Genomic DNA, 9,845 nt, shown 5'->3' with positions numbered 1-9,845 from the left:
TCAGGTGAGCCTCCAGCTCGTTTGACAACTATAACATAAAAAAAATATCATGTCCCCTGTGAATGCTATACTAGTTTATTCACCTATCAAACTGGAACACGGCAGTGTTAAATATTGTTATGTGGCGGTAGAATACATGATGACAAAATTCTACCCCAAAGTAAATTATCTACATATCATTTCGATCAGGTGATAGCTTTACATATACTAAACATTTCTAAAATTACGTTTAGCTACGCAAATGCTTCAATAATTGAACAGAACCATGCTATTTATGGTATTACAGTGATTAAGAGAAAATCCTTATCGGATAGCATGTTTGCGTGATTGAATTTAATTACACCGAAAAATAAATAACATTTTTTTTACCGGCGAGAAAATGCCAGCGAATATTGAAGCGTGAGTTAATTTGATAAACGCATAATATTTTATGGAGCTAATAAATCATAGTACTAAATTGTTAACGATTTTCGTTGAATGTTGTAATTATGAAAAAATGCCTGGTAATTTCAAAGGCGTGGTTTATTTGGTGGAAGGGTTTGGTAATAGCCCACCTGAGTTTCGTCAAAGTAGCAAGTGATCCTGTGGCGCGCTTGACCGCTTAACATTGGGTAGCTAATTAAAGACACAAAAAATCTAACAAATAATAATGTATGTGTCTGTTGTCCGCTTTTTACCAAATGTATATGTGTACATGGTAACTATATACCGAAATAACATTTTGTACAATTTCTGCCTGTCTGTCTGTTTGTTTCGGCTAATCTCTGAAACAGCGCGAATTTTCACGCTGCAATGTCGAAATATTGTCCAGTACTTACATTCAGGGTGTCTTTCACTAAAGATTTAATGTCACAACAGCTGCCTAATACGGAATTAATAAGTTATAGTAAAATCGCTCGAAGAGCCAGCATAAAACAAGGATAAAATAGAACGAAATAGAGATATAGAGAAGGAGAGTAACATAACACTTTTAGGCTAAAATGAAGATTCTGGCGGTTCGAACTACACAATAAAACAAGTAAAACCACAGATTTTGTATGTAATTCAACGTCTTGTTATCACTATGTATATTATGGCAATAAATTACTAAAGGCTACAATATATAACACAAATAAATTACTCAAGCTAGGAAATAATGGGTGATACATGTTCTGACGAAAACCAGTACAGTGTTTAACCTCTAGAGAAATAGCTCGGAGCGATAGAGAGTGCAAACTCCTCGTGAAGTGAGCAAGCCCAGGGGTGCGTTTGTTTCATATAAGACAATCTATTAATTTAAGTTCGCTAAATTTATCTCGTATATATAGCTTAACATTTAAGAAAATCATTTTTAAGTCATACATTTTAAACGTTCTCCAAGGATTTTCTATTTTTGAAGGTAACTCGTAGATCATTTTAGTGTTGAGATGTATTAGAAAAATCATATAAAATACTAAAGGGAATTTAAAAAAAATAAAGATTGACAGTTTACTTTTACGTAAATACTTCGTTGTTATATATTACTGTAATATATTAAACTAGCGACCCACCTCGGCTTTGCACGATTGCAATAACTGGTATCAAGATATACTACAGATTTATTTTTATTTACGACATAACAATAAAAACTTCTAAAACTATGTGTTTCTTTACTATATTGTCAATTTATTATATACAAAAGCTTTCCCCTCGAATCGCTCCATCTCTTAAATAAACCGCATCAAAATCCGTTGCGTAATTTTAAAACTCTAAGCATATATAGGGACAAACAGCGGTATACGACTTAGTTTTATACTATGTAATGATTTTAAAAAGTAAAGAATTATCGATCATTATATACATATTATTGAATGGTATATTTTATTATAAATTCATTCAAAAGTCATTGATTACAATTTTTCATATCTAACTCACGACGTGACGGCTATATTTTTATGTACTTTAAAATCTCATATTGAATTACTTAATGCTAATATAACAACAACAACAACATCCTGTAAATTTCCCACTGCTGGACTAAGGCCCCATCTCCCTTTTGAGGAGAAGGTTTGGAACACATTCCACACACGATGTGGAATACACATGTGGCAGAATTTCTATGAAATTAGAAATTGAGTTGAATAATAAACACAAAGTTAGCACATGAATATTCAGTGGTGCTTGCTTGCCTTTGAACCCGCAATCATCGCTTAAGATGCACGAGTTCTAACCACTGGGCCATCTCGGCTCTATTAAGTACTAATATATGTATTATACCTTTTATCTAATCAAGAATCAAAAACGGATAACTCATTAAGATAACCCGTCCGAGTTCATCTTGATAATTGCTTTCGATATCGTAAAGGCTAAATTAAATGAAAGTAATAAAATTATATTTACATTTAGTTTGTAACAATAAACAACTGTAAAAGTTTTATCGAATAATTTCATCGAGAAAGTTAAACAAATCGATTTTCAGATCGATATTCGACACTTTTCGTTTCATATAAGATTATTATATAACAATAAAAGAGAATCGTTTGTTTGAAAGGTTTCTTTGTAAAATAATATGTAGAGTAGAAAAGGTCGCGACTTTGATCGTCAATTTCGTTTTAGATGCGTACTTTTTGATTTATATTTTTAATGAAAAAGTTTATATTATCTTGTAAATAATAATAAAAAAACAAAATCCAATTCCAGAATTCAAACACGCATTTCAATTTACTTTTAATATTTGAAACTTGCTGTTAATAAAATAAAGGCAATAATTTTCCACTCAGTATGTGGTCAATACAAAATTTCAAAGAAATAATCTATATTTCCAATATTTTACAGTTTTAGTTACCTACGAAGTTATTAGAGGTGGAATTGGTTTTCTGAGCAATATTCCACCAGTATATTTATTTTCCAAGCAATCTGTAAAAGAAATCAGTGGACGTCTGGTCTTAATTATCGACTTGATTTTAGTTTTCGTATCATTAAGTTAAATTAGTATAGAACGATACATTTTCAAATTCAAGTAGGCTTTTACGAGCACCTTTGAATCGTCATTTAACAAGTATATTAAGTTAAGCTACCACTGGTCCGGAAAGTAGATTCTACCGAGAAGAACAGGCGAGAAACTCAGTAGTTAATATTTATCGAAATGTATAAATACAGTAATGTTAATAAATTACAATTTAATATGTATGTAATTTATTTCGCCTGGAACTCAACACGTATTAAATCCACACTTTTTTATCGTCTTCATAAACTTGTATGGAATAATATGCCTTCATTACCGATGTATTTTTTACAAATCATTTAAATTTATGTGTATGGTTATTTAAATTTACCATCGCCAAATTAAAAAACATCAATCAATCTTTAATTTGGCGAATATATCTGCTAATATAAGATATCAAATTATTACGTTTCCGTAAAGATCATTTTCCCATAACAAATTGGTTGAAGATTGATTGTGATCATTTTACGAAATTTGCCATGCTACAACCAAGTTTTTAGTTTGCCATAAAACAAATCACATTAATAAACAAATGAACAAATGTAAGTAGGTGATGACTATACATCGATTCTTTGTTACTGAATAAAATCAAATATGTATCAACAAATGTAAACATCTTGAAAGAAAATGGACTTTTAAAGAACAATAAATACATATTTCTAAGAATATATGCAATACGACTTATACAAATGCACTTTAAAAACATTTAATATATTTCGAAAAGCATTTTAAAGTGAGTAAAACAAAACTTGAAGCAGAAAAGTTTGTTGAAACAACAAGCACCTATAAAACTATTACATTTGAGAATCTGAGAGACAAACGGAAAACGTTCAGAGTAAAAGAATTGAAACTTCGGTGCGATACAATTGAAAGAGATGTCTTGATACAATGGGAAATCTCCTAAGAATATTGGTTTTACTCATTGAAGCTTTAGCATTATATTAATGTAATACAAAAGAACTTATTCACAACTATCTGTACCCGCGTCATTGTACGCGTTTTAATTTTACAAAAAATATATTTATTGTAGCCTAAGTTACTCCTCATTATATCAGTTATCTGCCAGTAATAGCCCCGTTAAAATCGGTCCAGCCGTTACAGAGATTAGTCGGAACAAACAGACAGATAGACAGACAAAAATTGTAAAAAATGTTATTTTGGTATATGTACCGTGTATACATATATACATGAGAAAAAAGGCATATTTTTATATTACAAACAGACTCCAATTTATTGTATGTATAGATTACTTTATATGAAAAATCGAGGATACTTTTTACTGAAAAAATCTCTTAAAGTTTTTTTTATTAATATTTAGTTATGATTTTAAAGTTATCGTGGGAATTCCACGACGTGTTTTGCTGGTATATATAAAACTTAAACCTCAAGATGCAATATGTTACGGAGAAGATTTTTGTACATAATATTATTTTATACGAGTTGCCATGCTTCGCAGATTCACCTTTAAATGTGTATCTTTGAACCGAATTCCATAAATATAATCATAAAGTTACAGGTAAGATTAAGCCTTGAAAAATAACGCTAAAAGCGTTTGGATAATGATTTTCATTTACTGGCTCTATTCTGACATATCTAGAAAATACAGTTAATAAAATGCAGACAAGAGATATTAGTAGCAGTTCAAGAGTCCAATATTTTCTGAACCGCGTTTTCAATTTTAGGGTACTTTTTGTTTTTGTTGCATTCGTAATATTACGTTCGTGTTGTGTGAGTGTATGGAAAAAGTGGTTTTGAAGAAGCTGTTTATAAAAGCCATATTTAAATCATTAACGTCATGACATTAGGTACAACCTGGTGAATTTTGTGTAAGGCCATCAGGGTATATCTTACTCATTTAAAACTCTATCACAACAAAATAGTACTAAATATCACTACAATTACAGAGGAATTTAGGATATAATATATTAGTTCAAAGTTGGTAAAGAACTGGTGCTGTAAGCTGTGCTTATTTCTAACAGTGTTGACGTAAAGTAAAGTATTATCATCGTCACTTGTACGTCAAAATAATTGGAATAGAAAGCAGAATATAAATATTATCATTAGTTTTTAATACATTGTCTGTATTTTTAAAGAATAATATCAGTTCTGCTTTATTTAAACTGTTATAATGTAAAGTCTCGATAAAGGTACGCAAATAAGATTGCAAAGCATGTATATTATTATTTTTAATAGTCTTCAAAATAATACAAATATTTATGGCATTTCTATTTCAAGCATTACACACAAATATACGAATTCGGTGCTATAATTCGATGTTGAACGCCACAACCTGCTGCATATGGTCTTGTCCGAATAAGCCTTATAAATGGCGAAATAATATTTCCCTCGTTACACCGTCACGTCGTATCGCTAACCGAATAACTCAAAACGCCTTTGTTGTTGCTTTCCTGAACATAAATAAGAATTTTAGCGCGACCACAGCGTCAGAATCCGTTACACTATCACATAAGGCGGGATTTATCACGCCCCTTGATTACGATTTACGTGACGTCACAAGTGATGGGTTACAAGCGGGGCTTTTTTTATCAGCAATGCATTTTTGGTAAATTTAAATTTCGAACATGAATTCCATTTAGCTCTTCAGCTATTCGAATAATACTGTCAGTGTATGATATAATACAGAACTAGAAGTATGTGGAAGAATGGAATGGGAAAAGAATTTTGTGTTAAGTTTTTTTAAATTTTATCGTTTTTGGAATTGTTATAATTGTGAAAGTATGAGCTTTTTCGTGAGTATTGTCTGTTAGGTTACAGTTATTTACATCTCAGTTACCTAACTGAGATGTAAAAAACTGTAATCAAAATTCTCATCAAAATCAAAATCAAAATTCAAGTACTTACTTGAATTTTGATTTTACAGCTACAATGTGAAAAATAATTTATAGCTGCGCAAACTTACTGCTTGATGTTAATACAGGTAAAACATTCTACCTGATTCATGCACAATGAGTACAGATAAAATATTAGTAAAATTGGTGAATAAAAGGATCAGTTACATGCATTCTGTTTTATACCACAAAATGATTCTAATAAATATAACGTCAGAAAATGTATCGAAATCTCTATAATAGAAACGATTTTTAAAATATTTAGTAAATCGAGTCGAGATGGCCCAGTGGTTAGAACTCAACTCACGCAAGCACCGTTTATTTATGTGCTTAATTTGTCTTTATAATTCATCTCATGCTCAGCGGTGAAGGAAAACATCGTGAGGAAACCTGCATGTGACAAATTTCATAGAAATTCTGCCACGTGTGTATTCCACCAACCCGCATTGGAACAGCGTGGTGGAATATGTTCCAAACCTTCTCCTCAAGGGAGACGAGGCCTTTAGCCCAGCAGTGGGAATTTACAGACTGTTGTTGTTGTTGTTGTTGTTGTAGTAAATCTCCATCTTAGAGAGACGTGATATTTAGAAGATTAAAATAAAATGTTTCAACCAATACTTCGCTAAGATACCGCGTCTTTAATAACACGGACGCGCCATTCGAATCGAAACACAGCAAATACGCAGTATACCCTCGAATAATAATAAAGTCATTTTGTAGGAACAAAACCAAAACTCACCGCGGAACACGATTGTGAAATGTCGAAAAGTGGTAAACGAATTTGATCATATAAAATACCAAAATAGCGCATCACCGTACCTGTTGTAGGAGTAGATCGAGTGAGATACGAAATCATATTTTACACGAACTTATTATTGCTTATATATCTTTAAAATTACACTACGGATTTTAAGCGCTTTTTTAATAGATAGACTATTATTCAAGAGGAAGGTTTATATACATATAAATATGATATACATATATAGGAGAATGACTGAAAACAGTTAACTTTGTAAGACTTTCTGCAGTATATTTAGTATCAGCATTGCTTTCATACGAAGCCAGGGCGGGTCGCTAGTTATTTTATATTTTAATTAATTACGCACACACAGACTACACACACTCTTTAAAGTCTACACAAATCCTTACCATAGATTTAAAAAAATATTACAAGGACATTCATTTTTTGATATTGAAATTCGATTATTATTATCAAATAAATACAAATTCAAATTATATAAATGACACCTAACTGTAAAATTCCCAAATAAATATACAGAAAAATTCGTAGTAGTTTGTAAAAGATAGTATTACGTAGTTATTCAAAATCAAAATATACTTTGTTCAAGTAAGCCTTACAAGAACTTTTGAATCGTCATTTAACAACTTTTTTCTTGTACTAATTGAAGCATCTTTTCGGAAAGGAGATTCTACCGAGAAGAATCGGCAAGAAATTAGAAAAAACTTTAATGATTTTTTTTTAGTTTGGCATAAATGCGATGTAAGGAAATACTTAAACATGTTTAAGCTTATTACTTTGACCACCACCGAGCTTGATAAGGGAAGAAATAAGAATGTTTTTATGTGACTCGCGACTTGAATGCGACGCGATTCACGAGAGATTTTTTTCCGCTATTCGTGTCTTCAGCCACGTAAAGAGAATTTACGATTGGACATAAAATTTTCAATTTGATTCAGAGATCCCTCTCAATTTACAAGTGCTTAAGAAAAATGTCTAGAATTAACTCAATCTGAATTGTCGTAATTTTTAGGAATTATGTCAAACAATTTTCTTGAAGTATTAATATCTGTTAATTTTAGTAATTGTTACTTTTTATTTGCTTTATTTTTACTAGTCGATGACAGATCTTTTCGTGAGTTTAGTTACAATTAGCTGTGCCTGAGACCTTGTACGCGTTTAAATTAAAAAAAAATGGCTTCCTAAGTTACTCCTTATTATATCAGTTATCTGAGAGTGAAAGTCCCGCCCAAATCGGTCCAGCCGTTCCAGAGATTAGCCGGAACAAACAGACAGAATATAAATACATATACACAATACAAAAATTGTAAAAAAAATTATTTTGCTATATTTACCGTATATGTGCATTGAGAAAAAGGGCTATTTTAATATTATAAACAAACACTCCAGTTTTATTATATGTATAGATTATATGTTTATAGCTATTCTTTTGCTAAACAGCAATATCTAGTGTTGTTGTATTCCTGTTTGAAGGGTGAGCCAGTGTAAATCTCACGCTCATGCTAAAATCTTAGTTCCCAGGGATGGTAGTGCATTGGTAACCACTTAACATCAGGTGGCACATTTCTTGGTTCGCCTACTTTTTACTACTATTACTTATAAAGCAAATTATATAACTTTTGCAGGGTAGTTTCAGGAAATATCATTGATGAACCAGCTGGCATCGACCTTCATCAAAACATTACTCAAAGTCAGTTCAATATGATACATGTCAGATACAAGGTTTTTACAGAACTACAAACCGCTAGTATAATTTTTATAAAAAAACTAGCGACCCGCCCCTTCTTCGCTCGTGTGCAAAGCTGATAATTAATGTACTACAGAAACCGCTTATGAACGACATCGCATCATCATCAGCAAGCATCATTAGAAACTTCTATAATTATCAGTGTTTCTTTACTATATTTTCCATGTATTATATACAAAAACCCTCTTCTTGAGTCACTCTATTTATTACAAAAAAACGTATCAAAATCCGTTGCGTACTTTTAAAGATTTAAGCATACATAGGGATATAGGAACAGAGAAAGCGACTTTGTTTTATACTATGCAGTGATAAATTCAAAACTAAATGACTAGTTTTTATAAATAAACTTCTCTAATGGACCAAATCAAATCTGGTCTTAATTCTATCTATTTTCTAGATCAAGATTAAACGTTCAAGCTGTCACTAAAATTAAAACTCCGATCCCTTTATCTATCCGAGTAAAATTCCCCAAGAACTAATTTCGTGAGAAAGTGCCTCGCTAAAAATTCCCGTCCGTCTATACAGGGTGCGCGTGCCACGTCACTACACTTGATATAATTTTAATTAAACTTCCCCCGAGAAATGTGGGGTGAATGGAAAAGTGCTATTTGTATGGTTATGTTAAAATATTGTTGTTATGTCAGACATTATTTATGAAATATTAATAACCAGAGTTCAACTTTTATGTACGGTTTTAAAAATTTCTGGAATTTTCTATGGAATCTTGGCCATAATTAAGGAATCCTCGTCTTCATTTCATCAGAAATGTTAATCGTCAGGTACAGTACAAAGTAATTTCAGACGAAGTCTTTTGTTCTTCTTTATCTGAAAGCTTGATTTTGATACATGATATTGTCTCGTGAAATAAAAATAAAGATGTGTTTGGGTGTAAAGCATCATCAGATCAAAATCATCATTCTATTGAACTCCTACTGCTACCAATTATTTTAAACAAGCATGAACAATAATAAAAGAAACGCTGTACGTGTTTTATAATAAACTGTAATAAAAAATAATAATAATTAATTAATACCATAGCAGTCATAAATTTAATTTAAATTCAGAAATATGAGAGTTATTTTCTTAAAATAAAGCAGAAATAATTTGCGTAACAGCAAGGCAAACGTTTTAAGAATTTTCACCCGATTCCTCTACAGTAAGTGTTTCTTCGTACGTAAGATTAATTTTAATTAAATGGACTATTATAGACTGAATTAATCTCGATCTTCTCAGAAAATCTTTGTCCACATTTTATTGAAATATCAAAATCAAAATATACTCTCATTCGAGTAGGCTTTTACAAACACTTTTGAACCGTCATTTAACAACTATTTCAAGTGAAGCTACCACCGGTTTGAAAAAGGTTCTACCGAGAAGAAAGGGCAAGAAACTCAGTAGTTACTCTTTTTCATCATTTAAAAATGTGTATTTCATGTATTATACTCATCTTATTAATATCCTTATTATTGAGTGCTATGTTGTTGTAGTCTAGCTATAAGGGCACTTATCTCGAGATCCAGTGTTCAA

This window comes from Vanessa cardui, chromosome 2, assembly GCF_905220365.1.
Source record: "Vanessa cardui chromosome 2, ilVanCard2.1, whole genome shotgun sequence".
Taxonomy (NCBI): domain Eukaryota; kingdom Metazoa; phylum Arthropoda; class Insecta; order Lepidoptera; family Nymphalidae; genus Vanessa; species Vanessa cardui.
Note: the sequence above shows the minus strand (reverse complement) of the source record.